At 42.9% G+C, this 26,063-nt stretch overlaps 2 protein-coding genes across 6 annotated transcripts in view; one reads left to right on the forward strand and one right to left on the reverse strand.

The window, feature by feature from the left end:
* ANGPTL1 (angiopoietin like 1) overlaps positions 1–16,056 on the reverse strand; it is a 40,900-nt gene extending 24,844 nt beyond the window's left edge. Inside the window, exon 1 of one of the 2 annotated variants that reach the window (XM_068242551.1) lies at positions 15,848–16,056. The gene's annotated coding sequence lies outside the window, so the exon portion shown is untranslated. Of the gene's footprint in view, positions 1–14,822; positions 15,237–15,847 lie in introns of those variants that run through there. The other variant, XM_068242550.1, reaches the window with a different exon arrangement.
* The window catches only part of RALGPS2 (Ral GEF with PH domain and SH3 binding motif 2), a 340,810-nt gene that overhangs the window by 235,567 nt on the left and 79,180 nt on the right, over positions 1–26,063 (forward strand). The gene's annotated exons all lie outside the window — the stretch shown is intronic.

Consider the following 26,063-nt stretch of genomic DNA (forward strand, 5'->3'; position numbering starts at 1 on the left):
ATCACCACGCGATAGGCAAAGGGGGGTCTTTGCTGATTCTCCCCTCTGCCTTAACTCACTAGTGGTTACAAATGTGGTGTAAACAGTTGTGCAAAACTGCTATTCATCTGCAGGAAATTGCAGTCTCGGCCCACATTGGCCAGTCAAGTGTAGATCAAGTATGACATCTCATTTGTAACTGCAGAGACTAGTACCAGCTACCCAGCATGCAGATGAGGTCACCCTGGGGCAAATTAAGTAATGGACACTGATAATTACTCGCATAGCTGTGCGATGCAATCGAATGGATGGTTCAGGTTTGTGTACAGTCTGTAGCATCATAGTGTTTAACCTCCCTAGCGGTATGGACAGATATATCTGTCCATAAAGACATGCTGTGAGCAGTATAAACGTGCATACACATCAATAATCTTCTGCACTGTATACTAGACCCTTGCTTGACACATTTTGGCAAGTTACAGGAAAAAAAAAAGTTTTACAAATTGTATCACTTTTTGCACAGAAATCCTGGGAAAATTGACAGCCAGGGAGGTTTTTCACAGTGTCTTCCCATCCTGGACAGATGCTGCTCCCAATACTTAATTAACTTACAAAATAAATACAAAAGAACGGTGCTACATATATAGTGGTAACAGACCCACTCAACTAGTTTCACTCATAAGGTCTTCATCAGGAGTAATAAGGTGTACAAAGTGTAACATAAACTATTCAGCCCACACCACATCAGTTTCCCCCAGCATCACGCTCAAGTCCGAGCATCTAGCATCTATAGGTGTGTATAAATTGCAAAGTGTCATTGTGCTGCAGATGTTCTGGCACATCTTTCTGACCTGTTTACGCCATCCCTGAAGGCCAGTGTTCACCTGAGTTAATGGACTTAGTTGTTCATGGCGCGATGAAGCCAGAATAAATTAAATCTTTTCTGCAGAGAAATGGCCTTGTCTGGATTGTGAGTCACAGCTTCTTGTGAACAGGATCTTGGCAGTAAACAAGGGTCATCATGTTATAGCCATAAACATCTGGCAGACTCAGACGCTCACCAGCGCTGCCTCCTGATTGCTCCTGAATTGCAGCACACGTTGCTTGTGTTGCTTGGCCAAAGCTCTAACCAGAGACATAAGAGTGCAAGTCTGTGTCTGCCCCTCTGTGCCAATGTTTCTCCCAAAGGAATTCTCTGCAGTATTAAGTCATCGGTTCCAACTTTCTTATATAAACAGGAATGTGCTGGACAGGTACAGCGGCTTGGAAACAAAGCCTGTTTTTACTGTTCACATTTTATTTTGTTGTTTACATGTGGCAATACACATTTCTTGTTTCTGTTGTAACTGGCTTGTTTATAGCATCATTTTTTTTCATTAAAGAGAATCTGTATTGTTAAAATCGCTCAAAAGTAAACATACCAGTGCGTTAGGGGACATCTCCTATTACCCTCTGTCACAATTTCGCCGCTCCTCGCCGCATTAAAAGTGGTTAAAAACAGTTTTAAAAAGTTTGTTTGTAAACAAACAAAATGGCCACCAAAACAGGAAGTAGGTTGATGTACAGTATGTCCACACATAGAAAATACATCCATACATAAGCAGGCTGTATACAGCATTCCTTTTGAATCTCAAGAGATCATTTGTGTGTTTCTTTCCCCCATGCACTGAAGTTTCAGGCTGCTCTTTTCTTCCTGCAAACAGCTTTGCCCTTGTTTGTAATTCCTCAGTATGTGAAAGCCCAGCCAGCTCAGAGGACAATTTATCCAGCTGATTAGAGCAGCTTCTCTCTTATCTAAATAACACACAGGCAGTGTGCATAGAGGGGCCAGAAAGGGTGAGTTCATAGCAGAACCACAACACTGAAGAACTTGGCAGCCTTCCAGACACAGGCCGACAAGTCTGACAGGGGAAAGATACATTGATTTATTACAGAGACTGTCATAGTAGAAAGTGCTGCAGTTAGCCAGAACACATTAGAATAGCTTTTGGAACATGTAGGATGATAAAAAACAGGATGCAATTTTTGTTACGGAGTCTCTTTAAGCCCCATGTGCAATTTATATCTTATAGTGGATGTGTAGTGTTCAGGACTCAGCATAAAAATTATATATTGTTTTTCACTCCAGACTTGCATAATCCTCCATGTTGGTATGCATGTGCCTATGATTCTTTTTCCTGCTTTGTGACGTCAGCCTCCCACAACACTCCAGTGAGCCAGCAGGTGATAACCACTCCAGGCCCAAATGTACTCCTTGGTCAAACTCCTTGATTAGCTGATGTCACATAAAGTACCTGGTCAGGAGCCACATCCTGTACCATAGACTGCCGTTGCTATAGGTTTTCATGTATTGAGAGAGTTAAAGTGTAGCTGTAGGGAAAAAGAGCCCATATTAGGTACTCACTTTGGGAGGGGGAAGCCCCTGAATCCTGGAGATGCTTCCCCCGTTCTCCACAGGCCTGATCCAGCGATTGGATCATCGAAAAGCTGCTTGTCCACAGCTTGCGCATGCAGGACCAACTGGGTCCATGGCAGAAAAGCCAAGGCCAATCAGGACTTGGCTATTGCACAGTAGGCTTATGCTTGCACAGTAGCAAAGACCCCATCAGGCTTGGCTTTTTCTGCCTGAGCCCGAACAGGTTTGTGCTACTGAGCACGCGTAGTACGGCCGCTTTGGTGGTCTCATTGCTGGATCAGCTGGCTGAAGACAATGAAGGAAGCCTCTCCAGTAGTGAGGGTTATGTCTCGGCCCTAGACTTTTCACCCCCTGAAGGGGGTAGCGGGCAGGAAAGGGGTATTGGGCACAGCGGTGGAGAGGGGGGTCGGACCCCTGCTCGCCTGGGTCCCCCCTATCTGCGCTCCCCCTGATCATGTACTTAAGCAGGATGTTATCACAGGAAATCAGAGCTTTGCAAATCTATCAGCTGATCAAACAAATTCCATTCTTTTCCGTGAGTTTTCCTAGACATGACCATTGCTACTCTTTAGGATTCATAGGTTTACCCCTTCCGAGGTAAGAATGCAAAATGGGGTGCAGCAAACCCCACAGGTTTTCTATAAGGGGTCCATACATGTTACAATTTTTTTATCTCCTTTTTTCCCCCATTTGATAGTTTTGATAGTTTTTTTGCTTAACCAAACAATCACTCATCAAACCAATGTACCACACACGTTCATTCAGTATTGAAGCAATCATAACAAAAAAGGTAAAACAAAAACCTAAAAATTGAAAATCTTAAAATTTGATCAAAAATTACATGTATATGATGAGTGGTCTTCGGTACAAACATCATTGGTCAAATCCTTCCATACTACGGGTTCAACAAATAGTTGTTTTTTTCTTGTATGCAGCTATACAGTTTTGTTTCATACAACTCGCCCCAGACCATTAAATGTCTGACAAAATTAATTTGCTTTTTCAAAGCTCATTATTATTATTATTATTATTATTATTATTATTATTTAGTATTTATATAGCGCCGACATAGTACGCAGCGCTGTACAGTGTATACATATATCTTGTCACTAGCTGTCCCTCAAAGGAGCTCACAATCTAATCCCTACCATTGCCATATGTCTATATTATGTAGTATAAGTACTGTAGTCTAGGGCCAATTTTAGGGGGAGCCAATTAACCTATCCGTATGTTTTTGGAATGTGTGCACATAATAAGAGACAGCTTTTCACCAGTAAATACACATAAGAGACAGCTTTTCACCAGTAAATGCACATAATGACAAACAGCCAGTTGTCCCCAGTATATGTAGCCAGGGATATATGTGCCCAGTATATGTAGGCAGGGGTATATGTCCCCAGTATATGTAGGCAGGGGTATATGTCCCCAGTATATGTAGGCAGGGGTATATGTCCCCAGTATATGTAGTCAGGGGTATATGTGCCCAGTATATGTAGGCAGGGGTATATGTCCCCAGTATATGTAGGCAGGGGTATATGTGCCCAGTATATGTAGGCAGGGGTATATGACCCCAGTATATGTAGGCAGGGGTATATGACCCCAGTATATGTAGGCAGGGGTATATGTCCCCAGTATATGTAGGCAGGGGTATATGTGCCCAGTATATGTAGGCAGGGGTATATGACCCCAGTATATGTAGGCAGGGGTATATGACCCCAGTATATGTAGGCAGGGGTATATGACCCCAGTATATGTAGGCAGGGGTATATGTCCCCAGTATATGTAGGCAGGGGTATATGTGCCCAGTATATGTAGGCAGGGGTATATGACCCCAGTATATGTAGGCAGGGGTATATGACCCCAGTATATGTAGGCAGGGGTATATGACCCCAGTATATGTAGGCAGGGGTATATGTCCCCAGTATATGTAGGCAGGGGTATATGTGCCCAGTATATGTAGGCAGGGGTATATGACCCCAGTATATGTAGGCAGGGGTATATGACCCCAGTATATGTAGGCAGGGGTATATGACCCCAGTATATGTAGGCAGGGGTATATGTCCCCAGTATATGTAGGCAGGGGTATATGTCCCCAGTATATGTAGGCAGGGGTATATGTGCCCAGTATATGTAGGCAGGGGTATATGTCCCCAGTATATGTAGTCAGGGGTATATGTCCCCAGTATATGTAGTCAGGAGTATATGTCCTCAGTATATGTAGGCAGGGGTATATGTCCCCAGTATATGTAGGCAGGTGTATATGTCCCCAGTATATGTAGGCAGGTGTATATGTCCCCAGTATATGTAGGCAGGGGTATATGTCCCCAGTATATGTAGGCAGGGGTATATGTCCCCAGTATATGTAGTCAGGGGTATATGTGCCCAGTATATGTAGGCAGGGGTATATGACCCCAGTATATGTAGGCAGGGGTATATGACCCCAGTATATGTAGGCAGGGGTATATGACCCCAGTATATGTAGGCAGGGGTATATGTCCCCAGTATATGTAGGCAGGGGTATATGTCCCCAGTATATGTAGGCAGGGGTATATGTCCCCAGTATATGTAGGCAGGTGTATATGTCCCCAGTATATGTAGGCAGGTGTATATGTCCCCAGTATATGTAGGCAGGTGTATATGTCCCCAGTATATGTAGCCAGAGGTATATGTCCCCAGTATATGTAGCCAGGGGTATATGTCCCCAGTATATGTAGGCAGGGGTATATGTCCCCAGTATATGTAGGCAGGGGTATATGTCCCCAGTATATGTAGTCAGGGGTATATGTCCCCAGTATATGTAGGCAGGTGTATATGTCCCCAGTATATGTAGGCAGGTGTATATGTCCCCAGTATATGTAGCCAGAGGTATATGTCCCCAGTATATGTAGCCAGGGGTATATGTCCCCAGTATATGTAGGCAGGGGTATATGTCCCCAGTATATGTAGGCAGGGGTATATGTCCCCAGTATATGTAGGCAGGGGTATATGTCCCCAGTATATGTAGGCAGGTGTATATGTCCCCAGTATATGTAGGCAGGTGTATATGTCCCCAGTATATGTAGGCAGGGGTATATGTCCCCAGTATATGTAGGCAGGGGTATATGTCCCCAGTATATGTAGGCAGGTGTATATGTCCCCAGTATATGTAGGCAGGTGTATATGTCCCCAGTATATGTAGCCAGGGATATATGTGCCCAGTATATGTAGCCAGGTGCCCCCCCCCCCCCAGGAGGAGAGAGCGAGGGAAGGAGAGCGGCACCTCAGGGTGCTCTCACTCTCTCCTCGAACGAAGTGCGGTGGCTGGCAGAGGGGCGGAACTTACCTTCCGTGTCTCTGTCCCGTCTCGTCGCGGGATGATTTGCCACTACTCTGGCCTGATCCAGACCAGAGCAGCGGCTGCGGCACCAGAACTTCCGGCCGGCGCTTGGAGCGACACGGAAGGTAAGTCCCGCCCGCTGCCAAGCACCGCCACACTTAGTATCAGAGGGCAGAGCGAGAGAGGCAGAACACTCTAAGGTGAGAGAAGGGGGGGGGGAAATGGCCCCCTTCTCCGCCGCTGCCCACAGCTCTCCCTCCACTGCGCTGTTCCCCTCAGACAGAGCCGCGACGCATACCCGAAGCTGCCGCGACACATGCATGTGTCGCGGCACATGCATGTGTCGCGGCACATGGGTTGGGAACCACTGGCATAGGCAATACAAGTGAATGGGACTGTTTCCACTTGTCAGTTTTCATTTGCGTTTTTCTGTGCAGGATTTTTCTGCACGGTAGACCCTGCAGAATTCGCCTGCGTGTGGAATGCAGGCGAATCGCAGACAATGTATTTAATAGGGAAATCACATGCGTTTTTTGCATGCGGTTTTCCCGCAATTTCGAGTGCGATTTCGCATTGAAAGTAATGTAAATTGACACAGGCAGTGACATGTTTAAAATCGCATATACCCTGCCTATGCGAAATTGCATGCGAAATCGCGGCAAAATCCACATGCGGAATCGCATCCGCATGCGATTTCATCAGCGGTGATATGCGGCAATTACGCACCGCAATAGTGGAAACGGGCCCTCATTGGTTTGCCATCCGGATTGCACTGTGCGCGCGATTCCGCAGGGTGCAGCACACAGCCAAATTACTATAGCCATGCATAGGCACGCAGCAGAAAGGGGAGCCATGGTCATTTCTGATTCAGCCACGGCTCCAAGTGGAAACTGGTCCTTAAGGTGGCCACTAACGGTCTAATTACTAACGAAAAATCGTTTGAGCGATCAGAAATTCTGATTGGATTGTTTGTAAATAATCTCAGTGGATGGGCACAATCTATTAAGAACGATTATAAAAATAGTCGTCCGATTGGATTTTCATCAAACCAAAATTTGGATTTTCTTGTTGGTTGTGATAGATAGGAAGCAAAGATTGGTTGGTTGATGGTGTAGAGGACATGATCTGCGCATGGAGGAAAAACGTTTTAGCCATTTATTTAGGAAAGGGTTCTTTACAGTAAGAGTGATTAAGATGTGGAATGCATTGCCACAGGAAGTCGTAATGGCAAACTCTATACCTGCATTTAAAGGAGGCTTAGATGCTTTCCTTGCATTGAAAGACATCCATGGCTACAATTACTAGGTAATGCCTAATGATTTTGATCCAGGGATTTTCTGATTGCCATCTGGAGTCGGGAAGGAATTTTTTTTCCCTTTTGGGGCTAATTGGACCATGCCTTGTAAGGGTTTTTCGCCTTCCTCTGGATCAACAGGGATATGTGAGGGAGCAGGCTGGTGTTGTACTTTGTCCTCTGGTTGAACTCGAAGGACGTATGTCTTTTTTCAACTCAAATAACTATGTAACCATGTAACCCTGTTCTGCTGCTGCTCTATGGAACTGGGGGAGTGAGTGGAAGCTGTGTGAGGTGCCAAGCCGTGGTGTTTTCTTGGGTCTATAGCAGTGGTCCTCAAACTAAGGCCCGTGGGCCGAATGCGGCCCCCTGAGGCTTTTTTACAGCCCCCCCCCCACACACACACACACAAAATGTATTACTTATAGATGCGGTCAGCTGCATCTTTAAATATTGGTTGTCCACATATAGAATAGCCAGACATCCACATGGAAGCCAGAAAGCAGTTATTCGCAGGTTTCCAGTCAAATTCCACATCAGGTGACACTGTTGTCCAATTGGACTGCAGGTTGTCACCTGGGTATGGTTCACTGTCTGGCCCCCAGACTTCTACATCATTTTATCTATGCTCCGGCCCCCCAGCAGTCTGAAGTATGTTGACCCAGCCCTCGACCCAAAATGTTTGGGGAGCCCTGGTCTACATTATAGTAATCTGGTTTGTGGATCACTAGATTTGAATGGGTAGAGGAACAGCAGCTGAGTGTGAGGTGTTAAACAGTGGTGCTGTCTTAGTATAATAATGTATCTTGTGGATCACTAGATTTGAATGGGGAGGGGGAGTGGCAGCTGAGTGTGAGGTGCCAAACAGTGGCACTGTCTTAGTATAGTAATTTACCTTGTGGATCACTGTATGAGGAGGAGTGGCAGCATAGTGTAAGGTGCCATAAAGTGGTGCTATTTTGTGTCCATAGTATAGTAATGTACCTTGTGGCTCACTAGATATTAATGGGGATGGGGAGTGGCAGCTGAATGTGAGGTGCCATACAGTGGTGCTGTCTTATTAATGTACCTTGTGGATCACTAGATTTGAATGGGGATGGGGAGTGGCAGCGGAGTGTGAGGTGCCATACAGTGGTAATGTCTTGTGTCTATAGTATAGTATAGCATAGCAATGTGCCTTTGGGATCACAATATTTGAACGGAGAGGTATCTACTTCTAGTGCTGGCGTTTGGAAGACTTTAGGTTCTGCTTTTAAACCAAGAAATAGCAAAGTGCAGCTAGCCAGAACAGCCAAGCCAAAGTCATTTTTTTCCACAAATTCAAACCGATTAAAGTTAGATGCTGGCTGCTTGCTTTGTGTAACAGCTTTTTTATTAAATCATTTTCTTTCTGCTTTCAAACCACATAGTGTATTTAATATAAACTCCTAAGTTTATATCATTATTATTACTTGACCTCTGTTTTTAGAAGGACAAGAATCTGCTCAGTTACCGGGAGTTTTACAGCCTTAAAAAGCTTTTAGTTACAGCTGAATAACCAAACTGCGCAATTTGTGCTGACAACTCTTCATGTGGCAGAAAACTCCCCCCCCCCCCCCCCCCTCTCAAATTTTGGCAAGCCTACCAACTGAGGAAAATGGCATAATAAAGGCTCAGTTTCCTTGATTAACGTGACTGGGGCGTATAGAACGCTGTATTTTTGTTTAATATCGGCTGTGAACCCTCCCCCCTTCCATTTGCTCTGCATGTTTTCCCCTTTCAAGATGTGAAAATTTTTAGGATAAGCATTTTTAGACATAAGAGTAATTTCCTGCCGAGTTTGCAACACAAGCATACTCTAAAACTGATTTATTTGCATCTCACTTTTAGATGTCCATTATAGGAGAGGAGGATTATGGGTGATTTTCTTTGATGTGAGCCCAGCTGAGCATCTGTTTCCATTGTATTTCCACTGGCTATCACGCTCTGAACCTCTCCACCCCTTTACTGCCATTACTTACCCTAGTTCCCTTCTTGCAGGCACAGAAAGTGCTAGACAAGGACATAACCATTGACAATCACTTTGTTTCATTTGAACTCTATACTGGAGATTGAAGCACTTCCATATGACATAAATGGCTTGCTTTGTTGAGAAGGTGCAGAAGGCCTGTTTGCTTAGTCTGAAAACTGTAACCCTTCATGTTGTACCTGTGTCAGATTCTATAAAATATTTAGACTCTGTGAATGAGTGTATATTACTTTCACTTACTGTCACACTGCTCTAACGTCACTAGAACACATTGTGCAGACTGTTTTTAGATTTTTTTTTTAAATGATTATATATTTTATTGAGGCATTACTTATTGTATCAGCGCATGGGCAAGCTTAACCCATAAGCCAGAAGTGAAAATAGACCGATGAGATAAACATTTGTGTCTGTACTCCTAAAAATGGCTATTTTAGAATTCTGCAGTTTTATTTTCTGTGTATAAGCTACGAATAGAATGTTTAACCTTGTATATTGTCTCACATGACTCTTTCCCTCGGTCTTTCAGTGTCCCAGAAGCTAAAATATATGAACTATTGACCTTTTCTATCCCCTGCTCTCAGAAGCCATTCTCTGTCAGAAAAGTGTTTTATAGCTTTAATTCCTTACCAGTGAGGGTTATACTATAGTCCGACTTAGTCCCTACTTTAGAGAAATTGTCACTTGCATATCTAAATGTTAACTTTTTCAGGCAAAAAAAATAAACCGAACACAGCCTCATTATTTGTATGCGTGGCACTGTACATGCACCAGTCTATCGCATCAAGTCACGTCACCTCTGTTATCCTTTAACTATAGACCTTGTGTGGAGTGTTTAAAACGGACCCAAACCAAACATTTTTTTAATTCAAAATATTTAGTTGCACCACTTTGACACATACAAAGATAAATAAACACTTCTTTAAGCCTATGAGCATTTCAGTGCATGCTTTTCAGCCTTCTCTTTTCATAACTAGGGTTATACAGGTGGCAGCCATTACTTCTGAGCTTGTTTGTAGATTCACCCTCACCACCACTCGCTAGGTCAGTAGTCTTGACCTGTAGGCCGGTGCAGGTCCCCAGCAGGTACACCACTCCTGCTAAACCACACTGTAGATCATCAAAATCAGAGACCGCACTCAGAAGGCTTTTTCAACCACTGTATTCCCAGCAAACCAAGCATGACAAGGTACACGACAGGCACCTGAGGAAGGGTGACGCCCGAAACATGTCGTGTACCTTGTTATGCTTGGTTTGCTGTGAATACATTGGTTGAAAAAGCCTTCTGAGTGCGGTCTCTAATTTTGATTACTTCTGAGCTTAGTAGGAGGTTTTAGATCATGGGTGTGTTTGTCATCAGCTACCCTCCCTCACAGGGGCGTCGTCTATGTTAAATCTCACACAAGCTGAGATCACTTCCCCTGTGACATCATCAGTAGTAGCCTGTGTTTTGTTTTTGTCTTTTATCTCCTTCACCAGTCTGCTGGATTCAGTCCCGGCAATATGAAAGGAAGGGAGGGGTTCCTCCAATAAGTGTAAAATATTTTTCGTCATGCAGCTTGTCGTCATGCAGCTGAAAAAAGGCTGCAATTGATTATTATAAGTTAGAAAACCATTTTTTTTTTCTGAAATCTTGTATTTTAAATTTGGGTCTACTTTAACATGCAGCAAGACAAAGCTGTATAGAGTGATGCTGTGCAGTAGCTGAGCAGCTGTATTTTTTGCAGCATTTTACAGAAGCATTACCAGTGAAGAAATGAATGTGCATATGCACATGCCTGGTTTACAAGTGGTAGCCTCCATCTCCTCAATTATACTGTGGACAAATCCTCCTATGCACACTTACCCTACTCAATAGAAGTAAATGCATTCATTCGGCTCCATTGTCAGCACAGGACACTGATAAGTGCACGACTGGAAGGAGGCGGCATGGCAGCACAGGACACTGAGAAGTGAAGGCTGGAAGGAGGAGACATGGCAGCACAGTACACTGATAAGTGCAGGCTGGAAGGAGGAGACATGGCAGCACAGGACACTGATAAGTGCAGGCTGGAAGGAGGAGGCATGGCAGCACAGGACACTGAGAAGTGCACGACTGGAAGGAGGCGGCATGGCAGCACAGGACACTGAGAAGTGAAGGCTGGAAGGAGGAGACATGGCAGCACAGTACACTAAGTGCAGGCTGGAAGGAGGAGACATGGCAGCACAGGACACTGATAAGTGCAGGCTGGAAGGAGGAGGCATGGCAGCGCAGGACACTAAGTGCAGGCTGGAAGGAGGAGGCATGGCAGCGCAGGACACTAAGTGCAAGACTGCAAGGAGGAGGCATGGCAGCACAGGACACGAAGTGCAGGCTGGAAGGAGGAGGCATGGCAGCGCAGGACACTGATAAGTGCAGGCTGGAAGGAGGAGGCATGGCAGCGCAGGACACTGATAAGAGCAAGACTGGAAGGAGGAGACATGGCAGCACAGGACACTGATAAGTGCAGGTTGGAAGGAGGAGACATGGCAGCACAGGACACGAAGTGCAAGACTGGAAGGAGGCGGCATGGCAGCACAGGACACTGATAAGAGCAAGACTGGAAGGAGGAGGCATAGCAGCGCAGGACACTGATAAGAGCAGGCTGGAAGGAGGAGGCATAGCAGCACAGGACACTGATAAGTGCAGGCTGCATGGAGGAGGCATAACAGCACAGTACACTAAGTGCAGGTTGGAAGGAGGAGGCATGGCAGCACAGGAGACTAAAATCCGTGCATGTGAGCCTCTGCATAGCTTTGTACTGGATTAAGTCAATATTGCATAACTTAAGACTGGGACTGTTGGTCAGTGGATCAGCTTTATGAGGTTGGAAGGGGCAGGTACAATTTATGAATAAATCCTAAATCTTATTGTATAAACTTGACTAGCACTATGGTAATGTGTATTACCATTAGTAGTGTGCATGATCTTATCATTGGTAATGCTAGTCGAGTGCTGTGGGTCACGCTTATGGTGCAACTCACAGTACACAGTGCTGTTAGTAAGGGTAATATTGCCATGAGGTATCTGCATGGAAATATTACTGTGGTTTCTTGCATTGGGCCCATGGAGATTGCCATATTATCTCTGTGGCTGCAATAGTATCTGGATCACACACCTGAAACAACCATGCAGCTAATCCAATCGGACACATCTGATCTGCTGCCTGCTTGTTTAGGGTCTATCGCTAAAAATATTATAGACAGTGGATCAGCAGGACAGCCAGTCAATGTGCATTGCTTAAAATATGGCAGCCTTCATATGCCTCTCACCTCTGGTTCTTTAAGCTTGACTGCCCTGTTTTTATCCTTTAGTTTTGCAACCACTAAGCTAAGTATGCGTGGAGTTAGAGAAGTTGAAATTTGTGTACCTGATTATTAGCAGATAATGTAGCAAGACTTGGGAGGTTGGCATGAAATATTAGTAACTAACGTCTTAACTGTGCGAATGGCAATATTGCAGTCTTGTTAACTTTAAAAAAAAATACAGCTGTCCTCCACTAATCCCCCTTCTTCCTGAGGTATTTGTGGCATACTAACTTACAAACCATAATCTGCAAACCACTGTGAAAACAGGGCTTTCCTCTACCACGATGGAAAACAATGAATGAAGCAGGCAGAGCGGTCATGTGACCGCGTGGAGGTCAGCTGTTAACCAGTAAACACTGCAAATTTTTCGTGTTGACTTTTGTTGCCTCAGAATCTTTTTTTGTGGTTCTCTTGAAACACTGCCCTTCACCACAAGCCAACATTTCAAATTCGTTTTGAAATTGGTTCTTACAACTTTATGAGGGCTGGTTGCTACGCTGGTATTTTTCTGTCGAGTCAAGATCACAGATAAGTTCTGATTGGTACATCTTTTTTTTTTGGTTTTGTATAAATCACTCATCAAGTTTTACTATTTTTGATATATTGAATATATTAATATGGTTCTCGTTTCAGTGATGACAGCTTCACTTTAAAATGTTACATTAAAGGAGTTTGTGAAATGTCAGGCACACATGACAAGCATAAAGAGCTCATGTAGTCCAGCCGGTGACTGACAGGTGGCACAGCAGAGGCTGCTCTTTGTGGCCACCATGGTAGTAACAGTAGCACTCTGTTTGAGGTGATCCACTGGGAATCAAAGCAGCTCTGATACACATGGAAGAAATTTCCTGAATGGACAAGTCACGCTATAGTATTTGTGTAGCCTATATCGTGACAGAATGTAGAAACTGTTTGCGGCTCGGGAGCAGTTCTCACAGCCAGACTCCGCCTCAGATCAGAAATTAAGTAAAATATGAACTCAATGCTCATCATGAATTTCTGCACTAGCATTACATTCTATCCCTTCACACTACTTTACTGAATGAAACCTTATGCATTTTCTGCTTCTTTCCAATAGTTATTTGGCAGCATGTGGCAGGTCTTACATCATACTGACATAAAATGGGAAGTACAGTTTCCTTCTCTTAAGCATTGATGCATCCACATACCCTTTATCCATTTTACCCTTTCATCCCTTTTAGTTTGCAGGCTCAATTCAACTTCAGTGATGTAGTTTGTCGGCTGAGTTACGGCAGGATCTCATTGAGTGAAATTCACATTGGGCTTGAGGGTTAATCTCTGAGGTGCATGTTAGAATGTTTCTGCTCTCTGTTTTGAACCAAGTAGGGATCCTGAATAACCAAGTGGTCTGTGAAGAGAAAAGTGCTAGATTTCTGTTACCCGTGTGCTTAGGAAAAGTGATGGTGTCAGAACTGGCGACTACTATTATGGAGTCAGAAGTCTTTCTTCAGCCAGCATTGCTTACTAGCTTGCATCCAGAGTTTTGCATTAGCTGGGGTATGTGCACCACACATAAGTAACTTATTGCCATAACATTTGTAATCTTGTAAGCCCTGGGCAATCTTGGCAAGTCTTTGTATTTCATCTCCAGTTAAAATAATATGTTTGCATGATTACGGTGGCTACCAGATTCCACTATTAGATTACAATTTGACAGGGATCTATCTGATATATGCGACACACTAGGGACAGGTTTAATCGAACCAGTGTGTTGCACTATTTGATCCATTGTAACGCTATGGGCCATTGACCTGCCACCGCTTTCTATTCACCACCAATCAACCCAGATTCATCCTCCTGGACTGTTGTATCAGACCGATTTTGGTTTAAAATAGGTCGAATGAGGTTGCCTGTTGCATCAATTCCTGGAAGATTCGGTCAGAGTGAATGAATCAGCTGGATATAGACTGGCAAAATCAATGTGTATGGCCACCTTTAGACCATCCTTTACTTTAAACATGTAAGAAATGTGTATCTTGCCACAATTAGACTTATGCCAACAGATCTACTTAAATGTCTTACTATGTATATAAGAACTCGAGTATCTTGCTCTGCATAAGGACAGTAATAAATGTATCTTGCTATATACAAGGACAGTAAATTCATTCTTTCCTAAACCAGTTGCTGATACTTTTTACTCAGACTAGTAAAGTTTTCTTTTTTCCTCTTCTAGGGTCATTTAAACGTGCAAATATCCAATTTTTTAAGTAATAATTGACATATTTCAGCCTACACATACATAGTGTTGATTCTCATCTCATTTGGTTTCTCAGCTCCCCATTAAGCTATGCTCTGCCTGTCAGAGAAGGGTTAATTTTAAGCTATGCTCTGCCTGTCAGAGAAGGGTTAACAGCTTCCAGATGTGCCTGTGTTCTAAAAATCCAAGACATTGTTCAAGGCACTTTATTCTCCTGCTCTAAACATTCAATGCTAGAAAAACTCAGAACAATTGTACGAGACCAACCTTTTTTTCTGAGCTAGCCAAAGTCTGCTTTGCCTTTGTGTCCCGAGGAGCAAATAAGCAGAAAGGTGGGGAGATGGTGGAGTTTAGGTCAGGATCCTTCAGCAGTATGCTGCGGATTGCTTCCTCTGTAAGCACAATATTGGAATTGTATGCAGAGTATTCCAGTGATGACTCTCCTGCAGAGTCCTGAGAGAAAATGTAAAGCGCTTCATTGCAGCTGGAGTGCTGGTATTAGGAGAGGGGAATGCCTTTGCTGTCACAGCCCTGGTCACTCAGCTGGCGCTCATCAAATCTTCCCCACATTCAGGCAAGTCGGGACCCATTTTCACTGCACTGTTATCCTTTGAGCATATTACTGGACTGCAAACCACTCTTGAAGTTGTCTAGTACAGAGAGCCAAGGGACCTTTGAGCTCCTCCTCAGCAGGGAGTTTTGGTCCAAGGGAGACAGCTGTGGATGGTCTCCGGCATATTAACATTTTAGTAAGAAGTGTTCCTTTTTGTTCATGACATCAGCCCTAAAACAAAAAAGCCTTTGTTTTAAGATCCAGCTTTGATGAAATGTGAATTTTATTATGCTTAACAGTTTTCTTTCTTTAATTAATTCCAGTAACCACAGTCTGGATATCTTCAGATGGGTTTCATTAGCCATTGGTTAGCATTTTCTATTACTGACTTGCAGGACTCCAGTCATATATCCGGTCTTGGATTTGAATTTGCTCTTCTTAACCTGAATAAAACAAGGCTATCAGATGTGAAACCATGAAGTACCCTCATGTAGTTTAGCAGGGACTTGGACCTTTTTATGTGACTGGTCATCATGGAGACCTCTTCCTGTAGATTTCCTCAGTGTCCCATGGTCCAGCTGGCTCTCTATGCCAGGAGCTCTGCACATGTGGCTGTAGTTAGGGCTCTAGTATCTGAAATTAGGTCTGCCAGCGTCTTAGTGGTCTTTCATGCACCCCTCACAAGTTTGAAGCAAGCAAGATAAATTGTGCTCATTTTCAATGAGAAGTAATGACTTACCTCAGTGTCGCTCTGTTTGCCTGGACTGTGTGTTGAGCAGAGTATGTTCTGCGTTATGTCCTTGTTTAGATAGGGAGGGATACAAGTCTTATGTAATGTGCCTCCTCATTAAAGTCTGTGTAACCTGAGATACAGATCATGCCGAGTTCTCTTTGGCCCTTTTTACTCGGTTTCTTTTTGAAAGAAATAAGACTTCACTCTAGTAGCTGCCTAAACCCTTTATGTAAATGACTACAGAAATAGAACTACGTAAGTTATGACTAAATATTCAGAAACCGTAGCTGGAAGCTGGGTGATGTGTAGTGAAGGGAAGGTCACAGGAGTTGCCAGCCTCAGCCAGCCAGGCTCTTGCTTTCATTTTAGACCAGTCCTATAAAAATGTCCACTGGAAACTGGATTCTACAGATTAAAGCACAAGTTTCATAGTATACTCCTGTCAACTGCAGTGTGTCTTTATGGCATAGATTACTGCTTTATGTTGCTGCTGCTGCTGCTGCTTGTGGTATCAGTAGTTGCTTAGTAGATGGCATGGTTTGTTGGCTGTAAAAGATTCCATCATTGCTATTTGTGGCTTGTCTTCTATCCTTGGTATTCAGTGTGTTACATTTGACTGCTTTTATTTCTGTTATGAACAAATAGAACTGTCAGAGGACTATGCAAGTTTTTCCATTCCTGTGCAGTAAGAAACATTTGCTGCACAGTGCATGAGTAACTTGGCTAATGGTAATAATTACAATATTTGTTTAGCACTTTTCTCCTGTCTCACCCAAAATGCTTGCAAGGCAGACATTAGAGCGCACTCAGTAGGCAGTAACAGTGTTAGGGAGCCTTGCCCAAGGGCTCCTTAATGAATAGGCGCTGGCTTACTGAATAGGAAGATCCAGACTTGAACCCAGGTCTCCTGTGTCAGAGGCAGATTATATTATCCCGCCACACTAGTTGACCTCTTATTCTTGATAAATCAGAATGTTAAATCACTGAATGTTAAATCAGAATGTTAAATCACTGGTCCATAGATTATTTCTGAGTCTTTAATGTTTATGGAGTACTGAGCTTTATGCAGTATTTCCTGTGTATGATGATTCCCACACATTAGTCCTTACCTCAGAGCCCCACATATAAAAATCATTGCAGTAACCGTACTGACATGGCAGGGCTGGTTTGGTCAGAAGAAGTTATTCTTTCATTATGGTACTGCAATATAGGAAGAAGCTGAAGCAGCCTAGAGGGGGATAAAATAAACTCAAGCACTCCAAGCATATTGTAGCTATTGGTGAAGAATATTCACTGTGTGGACAAGTACACTCAAGCGGACCTGTGGCCACCCTCTCAGGCAGTTGATTGATTTGATCAATTTCCCGATTGAGTAATCGATTGGATGTGAATGCCAAAGCTTTCCTCTGGGCATCCAGGTTTTTGCACGTGGCTTCTTGATAGGTCAGTGAGTTTCCCACTCCCACAACCTCTTTGCCCACTCCCAACTGGACCACTCCAAGGCTCCGTCCTCAACCCCCCCCCCTTCTTTTTTTTTTCTAAAGGTGTAGGTATGAGCAGGTCAACCATGAGACAGATCTCTCTAATCGAATTTGACATGTCAACCATTGAGACAGATCTCTCTAATCGAATCTGACCAAATAGAGATCTTTTTCCTTCCTGTACACCGCAGACTGGCTCCTGGTGCTTTCAGCATGCTCTCGGGATGGGGGGGGGGGGGGGGGGGAGTTGGGGAGATATAAGCAAAAATTTTGCTATTTTTTTCGTAATAAAAATAGCAGCAGCAATCGAATACTACCAAAGGAAAGCTCTATTTATAAGAATAGGAGGTAAAATTCATTTGGGTGCTAAGTTGTATGACCGAGCAACAATTCGTTAAAGTTGGGAAGTGCTAAATTGTAAAAAATGACCTGGTCACTAGTGGGGTATAAACCTCTGGTCCTCAAGTGGTTAAAGAAAATGTGAAGCGACTTAACAAAAAAAAAAAAAAAAAGTCAGATACTCACCTATGGAGTGGGAAGGCTCTGTGTCTTATACAGCCTTCCCTGTCCTCTCTCGGAGCTGTTCCAGCTCTGTTCCCAAATTCATTTCTGCCGCCTCCAGGAGCCCTTGAGAGGTTTCAGAAACACTTGTGTCCATTCCGAAGCCTTCCAAGGATCCCGAATGTGTATTTGACCGCTTGGTCGAGTACCTGCAAAATGGGTGATAGTGTTGGAAAAGGGCACAAAGTATTTTTTTTTTTTACGTTTTTCTGTGCATGCGGGAACGCCTTCACTGTGTTTTTTATGCTCAAGCGGCTGTAGGTCCCAGAACTCAAGTTTAGTCAGCATAAAAGGATTTATTACTAGCAGGAGCATGGTTTAAGTATAGATTTACAGGTAGTCCCTGATTTACCATCAACCTGCCAAAAATGGGAATAAGTCAAAAACATTTTATGAGAAAAAAAAATCTATTTTAAACTAAGTAAAATGACATTTTGCTGTGGTACACTAAACTATATAGCGAGTTCTGCACACCCATTTTATATCTTTTAAAGCAAACCTGTGATCCAGCACTCAGACCCTCTGGAAGTTTGCATGGATTACATGAAATCAATTCAATTTCAAACGTGTAATTATGTATAATCATAATTGCAGAATTGTATGTAAAATGTCATGTAACTGAAATTAGCAGGTTATGATCATCACTAGGACCGGAGGAGGCACAAAATGAAGAGAGTAGGCAGAGGTGGTACAGAGGGACACAATGGAGGCAGAGGTGGCACAGAGTGGGTCACTAAGGGAACAGGGGTATAGAGGTGTCACAATGGGGGGGCGCGTTAGGGGTGGCACAGAGAGGGTCACCAAAGTCACAGGGGAACAGAGTTGACGCAGGAGGAACACAACTTACTACTGATCCAGCTCAGACTCATTCTCTGCTCAGCAGTTAGGGCTCCACAGCTTACTACTGATCCAGCTCAGACTCCTTCTCTGCTCAGCAGTTAGGGCACCACAGCTTACTACTGATCCATCTAGGACTCATTCTCTGTTCAGCAGTTTGAGCTGGATCAGTAGTAAGCTGTGGTGCCCTAACTGCTGAGCAGAGAATGAGTCTGAGCTGGATCAGTAGTAAGCTGTGGTGCCCTGACTCATTCTCTGCTCAGCAGTTAGGGCACCACAGCTTACTACTGATCCAGCTCAGACTCATTCTCTGCTCAGCAGTTAGGGCACCACAGCTTACTACTGATCCAGCTCAGACTCATTCTCTGCTCAGCAGTTAGGGCACCACAGCTTACTACTGATCCAGCTCAGACTCATTCTCTGCTCAGCAGTTAGGGCACCACAGCTTACTACTGATCCCAATCAACAGATTTTCTGTTTGGGCAGATAAATAATTTTGATCATTTTTTTTACAGAAAATATATTTACATTATGAACAGGGGAAGATCTATGCGTGTGTGGTACCTTTAATGAAAGGACCTCTGTCGCAAAAATCTTAAAATTTAAAATACATGTAAACATATACAAATACGTATGTTTCTTCCAGAGTAAAATGAGCCATAAATTACCTTTCTCCTGTGTTGCTGTCACTTACAGTAAGTAGTAGAAATCTGACATTACCGGCAGATTTTGGACTTGCCCATCTTCTCATAGGGGGTTCTTAGGGTTTTTTATTTTTAAAAGCACTTAATGAATGACAGTTGCTCCGTCCAAGTGCCAAAAAAGTGTGCACTGAGCAGGGACGCTGGCCAGCATCTTTGTATAAATCTTTTTCAGGGAATGTCTTTATAAAGAATAAAGACCATGCTGAGAATCCCCCATGAAGAGATGGACTAGCCCAAAACCTGTCGGTAATGTCAGATTTCTACTACCCACTGTAAGTGACAGCAACATAGGAAAAAAGTAATGAATGGCTCATTTTACTCTGGAAGATATGTACTTATTTGTATGTTTTTTACATTTTAAGATTTTCACAGTTCCTCTTTAAAGTAGTTATCAGGCTAAATGAATAAAGAAAGTGGCACTTAGCGGGGGCTTCCTCCAGCCAGGCTGGACGTCATCGCTGGGGACCAGGAGCGAACTGTTGCTAACGGCTGCGAGGAGAGCTGCGGCGAGGGACATGCTGGGAGCTTGGGGCTGGAGGAAGCCCCCGGTAAGTACCACTTATTTTATTTATTTTCCCTGATAACTCCTTTAAGATTAGACCATCATCCCGTTGCCCTGCACATTGTGTTCTATAAAGTTCTTTGGCACCTATGTATGTGCATAACAGGGTGATTTTTTTTTTTCTTTTTACAAATGTTTTCCCCTCTTCAGATTGATATATGCCTGTGCAATGCTGCTGAGATTTTGGGCCTCACGTCATCTGTTGAATTCATCCTAAAACTACAGTAAAGGATGTATTGATTTGAGAAGTTAGCCAGAAAATTGCTGAGAGGAAACGAGACTCTGCATATATTTCCGCTGTTGATTAACCACATGTTTTAATGGAGAGAGTCCTGTGGTCAGTGCTCGCTGGGCCCCTGCCATGCAAACATGACATTTTGTGGTTCCTTAGATTACAGTGAAAATATGGAGAACCTTTACTTTATATTCTTGTTTTCTGAAAGTTAATGTTTTTTATAAAGCAAATGGGATCCTATAGAGCAGGGCTGTCCGACTCCAGTCCTCGAGAGCTGAGGGAGGCCCTCACACACTTTTGTCACAGCTCTAATTAATTGATGGAATTAGGAAATGTGTGGTTCATTAAGTAGAACACATTTCTCTATTAAGCTAGTGCGCATTCACCGTACGGAGCTGCCAGTCTTTGGGGACACGAGTGCTCCTGAACCCTTCCGAGCGTCCCCAAAGGCGTTTTAGACCAGTTGGTCAAATACTTGTATTGGGAGTGACAGCGCTGGGATGAGAACACTGTCAGAGCACCGAGAAGGCTCTATGCGTTCCAGAGCCTTCCCTCTCCATAAGTGAGTATGTAATTTATTTTCAATCCCTTCACATTTACTATAACTTAAAGAGAAACCATGACCAAGGATTGAACTTCATCCCACTCAGTAGCTGATATGCTCTTTCCCATGAGAAATCTTTTCCTTTTCTCAAACTGATCATCAGGGGGTCTGTATGGCTAATATTGTGCTGAAACCCCTCCCACAGTGTGATGTCAGGACCATGGTCCTGACAGTTTCCTGTCTGTGAGCCTTGCTGCATTGTGGGAAATAACAGCTGTTTCCAACTGCCAAAACTGCATCATCTCTTTCCACAGACCTCACTTGCCAGCAGTAAAAATTTCACCATGTGATAAATGTCCCAATGTAAATCAGGGAGAGGATAGATTTTACAATGGGCAAACACTAATTCATTTATAAATTATTGTAAAAATGAAGCACTTTTTTTCATTATTTTCACTGGAGTTTCTCCAGCATCCGAGCAGCTAAAAAAAATGAGCTCTACTTTCCCAGGGCTTCCTTCAGCCCCTGGCTGCCGCTGTGTCCCTGCCGCAACTCCAGCGTCCCATGATCCCCTAAGTTTCAGAAGCCGACCTTGCCAAGTCAGCCTCTACTGTGCCTGCGCGAGCTCAGATTTCAGTCACGCTCACATGGTCTGTTGCGTTCTGCGCAGTAGTTCTGTACCTGCGCAGAACACTCCTGACCACATGTGTGATTGACTGCCGCACTCGTGCAGGCGCAGTAGAGGCTGACTTGGCGAGGTCGGCTTCTGTAATGCAGGCGATCCCGGGACACCGGAGCTGCGGCTGCTAGGGGCAGGAGAAAGCCCTGGGTAAGTAGTGCGAATTTTTTTAGCTGCTCAGATGTTTCCTTTAAAAAATAAAAGGTGTGTGCGTTACAGGCAAAGTACAAAATCTAGACAAACTATGAAAGGCTACATATATTGTACTTTATGTAGGCATCCTATAGAATGCCTAAAGGCAATCCAAATGTAAAGTATATAATGAGAAAAGGCAAACTGTTATGGTAATTTCATATATTACCATACTACCGTTTAGCATGGAATTCCTGGATTTCTTAGTATTATTTCTTAGTAATCTCTGTTACTTTGGGTGCAGAAACACTAATGAACCGAATCTGATTCAAGATCGGAAATGTAAAAAGCTGTGTACAATCTGTAGTGGAATGAATCAGTAGTGACATGTGAGATGCTCGTACAAGAGCCAAAATAATAAGTGCTTTTGCATGAAAAAGAATATTGATTCCAAATGTTGCAACAAGTGGCTGGGCGACTGTTCTGCTCCTTCATGACAATACCCTAAGCTTTCTTACCGATAAACATGGAAAATAAACTGCAGTTCATAGTGACATCCCAGCCTTCCCCATTGCAACACTTACCTCAATGACAGGTCTGCTCATTGCACTTAGTCATTTAAAATATGGTCTGCAAAATGTATTTGCTACTGTACAGGCTCACTATACACCAGCAGTTCTGGATGTGCAGCCATGCTTTCAACTGCATAAAGAGATATCGTCATTCCTTATCCGGTTGCTGATTTTGGCCTTGGTTTAAACAAAATGTAGGCATTCTATAAAATACCAAGCTAAAGTATGTAATGCTCTGAAAGGATTGAAAGCATTCTGTACTATGCGTGAAATGATTCAGGCTTTCTATAGAAGAAGTAGTACTCTACGCCTCACCGTGCTCTGAACACCAAATGTCATTAAGAGGTAGATAGTAATGGTACATATAAGTGACTAAAGGTGGCCACACCCCATACAATTTTTTTTTAAATATCTGTTCGATTCAAGAATTGCAATCAGTTTTTCTGATTGTAACATTTCAAAAAATGACCAATTAACACACATGTTCAATTTTTCCCCAATTATGATAAAAAATATTAGAAACTCTGAGAAAATTGCTAGGGTGTGTATATTAATATATTGACAATCTCACACACCATACAATCTTTATAAAAGTTGAAGAAAAATCTCCAGCATTTCGATAAAAATTGCTTGTCTGGAAAAATCCTGCAGTATGAGGCTTTTTGTTCCACTGACTGCATTTGCTACTTAGTATTTTTATAGCGCTGACTCCTTCTACTGCCCTGTACAAAATATATAGTCTTCTCATTAACTGTCCCCAATCTAATCCCCTCTACAGTCATGCGTCCACCATAATCTAGGAACAAATTAAAGGGAAGCCAGTTAACATATTTGTATGTTTTTGGAATGTGGGAGGAAACGAGCGTTCCTGGAGGAATCCCATGCAGACAGGGAGAAAAAACAAATTCCGATCAGATAGTTAACTTGGATTCAAAACGGGACCCAGCGCTGCAAGGCAAGAGTGCTATCCACTGCGCCACCATGTTAATATTGATTTATAAAGTGCCAACATATTCCGTGGCGCTGTGCAAAGTAAGAAACAAACATGGGGTACATAATACAGACAATGGTGTACACCAATATACAAGATACATAATTAGTGACAAAATACAAAATACAGAATACAAAATACAGAATTGGTAATGACAGTGATAAAAGTAACATGATAAATTAATTGTATAATGATTTCCAAGACACAAAAGGGGGAGAGAGCCCTGTCCTTGCAAGCTTACAATCTAAAGGAAATGGGGGGGGGGGGGGGGGGGGTTGGGGAACAAGAGAAGGGAATGGGGGGGAAAACAAGATACCCAATGTATGCAACACATCTATTGCAAATTGACATGCTAACGGATTCTACTAATAACATGGGATCCTTTGACATCTGTGTTGGTTCCGTTTTGCATTCTGATGTGAACTGGCTTTAAAAAACCCACTACCAATCCAAGGCAATGAACCAAACAAAGGATGCTGCTAGAACACATCCTTGGAAGAAAAGTTGTCTTATGACTGCAATGCTTCTCACATCTTCATACTGTTTTCCTCCTTGTCCAAAGAATATGCAATATTTCTGGTAAAAAAAGAGCAGTTCCTCCTTCATGCCTGGAGGATATACAGTAGATAGGTTGTAGGATATTATATATTTACAGTGGCTTAAAGTGAACCTGTAGTGAAAATAAATGTATGAGATAAGAAAATGTATGTGTAGTACGGATAGTAAATAGAACATTATTAGTATAGAAGTCTCATTTTTTTAGATTTATTTTTAAAGAAAATCTTTAATGAAAAAACCTCCACTGGGGGGTACTCACCTCGGGTGGGGGAAGCCTCTGGATCCTATTGAGGCCTCCCCCGTCCTCCATGGTCCCGCGGCAGCAGAGAAAATCCTCCCGTGGTGACGGCAATGTAAAGATTTACCTTTTGGCTCCAGCGCAGGCGCAGTATCCGCTCTTCCCTCGGAGATAGGCGAAAATAGCCGATCTCCGTCAGAAGAGCTGCAACAGCGCCTCCGCTGTAGTCTGAAAAGGTAAATATTGCACAGGCTGTCTGATTTGTCGCCTGTGCGTTCCGTGGGCTGCAGCTAGACCGCCGTGGGACACAGGAGGGACGGGGAAGCCTCGATAGGGTCCAGAGGCTTCCCCCTACTGAGGTGGGTACCCCCCAGGGGAACTTTTTTCAGTACAGGTTTTCTTTAACTGTCACAGCTGTTGTTTAGAATTCACACTCTGCTTTTTAAGATGAAAAAGATACAGAAGTAGTGACCCTTTGAAATTTCCTACAGTAAAACTTCATTATCTCCTTTCTTCCTGACAAATAACAGGCTTTTAGCTTCTGCTTACTTTTCAGGAAACCATTTCGCAAGCTGTTGACAAGGTCTTTTGCATAGATAACTCATTGTTTTTTAACTTTTGCTGGACTGAAAAACAGAGGCTTCAGATCATTTTTTAGTAGGGCTAGTTCCATATGTGTGTATGTTTATCTCATCATGTTACTTCAGGTACGCTTTTAAAGTGTTCCTCTCTGTTCTAAAAGATACAACAGCATTATAACCTTCAAACAAAAAACATTTCTTTGTTACAGCTGATACAGATCCTAAAATAAATCTGCACAGTTTCTACTTCCTGATTCATGGAAGCAGACATATTGTTTACAGCCTGTACTTTCAAATGAGCTTATATGTTTGTTTGCCATAGGCAGTCATGTGACACAGGGAGAGATCAAATTACAACTAGTGATTAGACACAAATGAGGGGGAATTACACAGGCTAAACGCTTTAACTACATACAGGGAGCATTTCTGTTATAATAACAAAAAATTCTGTTATGTTTTCCTTCTGTCCTGTGCAAGAGTTCAGGTCCACTTTGGTGGTTAACATTTCTATCCTTTAGGACTGTGCTTCATTACAGACCAATAATGTTGTCTAGTCATAAAGGGTCGAATGTCATCCAAAATTGTGATAGACATAGTTCACCAAGAAATTTCCCTGATGCTTTCACAGTCATTTTTCACCATATGTTGTTAGTAGTACCTACTCAGCAGCTGCTAATTCCTATCCCGCTTGCTTACTTTCTGTTAAGATTGTGTGATCTCCCATTACAAGAGCAGTAGCTGCAATATTACCAGTGAACTGCTTTATATACACTCTTTAATTTTTTAGTTTTTGAAGCCATTTTATTTTACTTCTATGGCAATCTCTAAAGGTACATATTAATGTGGCTGATTACTAGAAAGTAGTATGGCTTTATACCAGAAAGTAGTCAAGTAAGAGACCACAGACATGCAGTATTTCTGCCAAGATCATAGAAGTATGAGTCCTAGAATACTGCCATTTGCTTTAACTACAAGTTGTAGCATTGTAAAGTAGCATATATTACAGTTTTATGTGACAGGTGGAACATTGAGGTTTCTAAGGTACACAAGTGCAAAACATTTCAACTGACACATAAGACTGAGTATAGGGAAGTCCAGCTTGTCTTTGCAGAAAATCCTATGCAGGAGGGACAAGCTGAATACACGTGTACTCTTCACAAAAGGATGGAATTTTACTTCTGTTATGCGAAGCAGTAACCTTTTAGGGCTCAGACACACTATAAGCACTTTTCTGAGCATTTTCAGGTCTTCAGCGCTTCCTGGGTGCTTTTAAAAAATCGCTCCCATTCACTTGCATTAAAATTGTGGTAAAATTGCGTAAAAATCGACACAATCGCGTAAAAATTGCAAATGCAAAATGTACGCAATTGCGGCGAATTTTTTAGATTTTACCGTGATTTTAATGCAAGTGAATGGGATTGATTTTTTTTTTAAAAGAGCTCAAAGTGCTGATGACCCGAAAATGCTCCGAAAAGCACGCAGGGCCTATTCACACTAGAGCGTTTTGCCACGATTTCGGCAAAACTCTAACGCTAGCGCTTTTTAAA

This window comes from Hyperolius riggenbachi, chromosome 6 (assembly GCF_040937935.1).
Source record: "Hyperolius riggenbachi isolate aHypRig1 chromosome 6, aHypRig1.pri, whole genome shotgun sequence".
Classification (NCBI taxonomy): Eukaryota; Metazoa; Chordata; class Amphibia; order Anura; family Hyperoliidae; genus Hyperolius; species Hyperolius riggenbachi.